The sequence below is a fragment of the Egretta garzetta genome, unplaced genomic scaffold (genome assembly GCF_000687185.1).
Source record: "Egretta garzetta isolate BGI_Z169 unplaced genomic scaffold, ASM68718v1 scaffold81, whole genome shotgun sequence".
Lineage (NCBI taxonomy): Eukaryota > Metazoa > Chordata > Aves > Pelecaniformes > Ardeidae > Egretta > Egretta garzetta.
In genome coordinates, this window is record NW_009258671.1 from 482,035 (window position 1) to 484,346 (window position 2,312).

A 2,312-nucleotide genomic window follows, 5' to 3' on the forward strand; every position below is an offset into this window, starting at 1 on the left:
TGCTGGCCATTGCCCATTGAGTCTACACTTACTCTGTATCATAGACCAGAGTAAGCAGGTTACTTTTAAAACATTCATGTGCACACAAAATAGCACAGTGTGAGCTGGCTGTAACAGACGCTTGGCTGAACATGACAGGGTATAAGATTACTGCAAAGATGCCAAAATTGCATTGTTCCAAATTATACTGCCTGAATAGCCTGAATTTACTAGGCAGTTTTTGAATGCACGGCAAAAAATTATTCCATTTGCACAGTAACAGGTGTGTATTTTTCCTTTAATAGCTACTTAATCACAAAATCAATTACAATGAAAACTCTTTCAGAAAAATTACCTTTTCCTACTCCGGGTTGTATGCGTAACTGGGTGTGCTGGGATGGCAGTGGAAACCACCTCTCCCAGAGCTCAAGTCGTAAGTAAGTAAAGCGATGAAAGACTCTGGGAGACGCTGTGGTTTGGAATACTCGCACAGAGCCTGTCAGCCTGAATCGACATGTCATATGTTTTTGGTTTTACCTTGTCACACTCCTTGAAAGCAAGCCCAAAAGAATGATGTTTTGGAGTCATGCTGCATGTTGATATGGTTTCCAGCATCTGTCAAAATAAAACTCTCAAGGCATCACAGCTGTAAAGCTGTCTGAAGCTTCAGGGTTTGTAATAGTTTTTTTGACTTACGGGTTTCATGCCTATAGCTCTGCTGACACCACAGATGCTCTGTAGTGATCTGCTGTTCTTACAGCATCTACTGACCCAGATGCGTGTAAAAGCAGCTCTGCACAGTGCCTGACCATTAACTGAAACTCAGGCAGGTTTTTCTCCTCGTTGCCTCACATGCTGTGCGTGCTGCCATGAGAGGAACAAACAAGTAAACCTCAGGCTAAGTCTTAAAAGAGATAAAAAGTTTTGAGAGCCATGTGTGAAAGTAAGTGCTGTCTCTCCTAGCATGCCCAGTGCAGTGAGCCCTGACATACTTGGGATTTCAGAACTGTTTCCTTCCATCCTCATACACGAATTAAGAACAGGTTGGGAAGCCTTACTTGTGCTTTACTTCATTTTACAGGGTTTTTTTTCCCTGCAGCTAAAGAAGACAAAGTTGTCCCTTGTCAGATAGTCATCATCATCATCATCATCATCTTATGCACCAAAAATCGCCCTTCCCTCCCTCCTCGTTCAGTTCATTAATCACAGAGTCATACCACCTCCCTCCCACTCCTAACTTTGTAAAGCATTTGTATGAAAACGGTGGTTTCATTCAGGCAGGCAAAGCTGTTGCTTTCAGCTATTTCTTGTGAGAGGGTAACGATGTTAGTGCTGTTGAAATGGATGGGAGAGCGGTGGGGATTGAGCTTTGCTGCTGCTATCACAAGCACCTGGGATGTCTCCCCATTTTCTTTTATCTCCTCTTTTAATCTACAACTATTATCAAGGATTAGAAGCACAGCCTAATATCCTGATATTGGTTTTGGTCTGGATGCTGAAGAAGCAGTGAAGGGCCAAAGTTGCAATCTAAGCAGGTAACTTCAGAGAAACTGAAGAGCCAAAGGCATAATAGGTAAAGCAAAAGCAAAAACCAAATAATAGGCACTTATTAGCTAAAACTTAACATAACAGCAGTAAAAGTTCAAGACATTTGTGCAGTATTTAAACACAGAACCCAATGCATGCTTACAAATGCCCTCATTTGTACTCCACATGCATAACGGCGTTGATTGTACGTGAAGGTGGGAGGCTGAGCACAGAAATAGTCTCAAATATCCTGATATGTCAGACTTAATCCTTAGACAGGGCTGCTTGTTTTGTGTTTTAGACACTACACAGATCTCACAGTTGAGGAAAAACATCGTAGAAAGACTGGGCTCCTATAAAATGGTGATTTGGCCAGGAACATTCCCATTCATAATCATGTTTCCCTTATTCATGAGATACAGCCCAGGAAAATCAGTGGAGATTATAGATACCTACTTGAAGAAGGGTCTGGTATTCAAGTTATATCTTGCTTCTGTATATGTCCTAAAAACTCAAACTGCCTCCAAGTCTCACAATTTAAAAAAAAAAAAAAAAAAAAAATCTGCTAGTTACAGGTTTCCTAATTATAAAGACTTAATCCACATCATACCGGTTATTGATGGGTTTCTGATTGTTCCCTTGGTTAAATTAGCAAAGCACTTCCAGGGACACTTTCAGAGTTTCACAAACACTGATAAATACACCCAAAGTCACTGGGAGCTCTGCACATTTCAGAATATCGTATCGTTTTGGGTATCTACTTCCCCATAAACCACTGATTTCTGCACACATCAATAACATGGAAC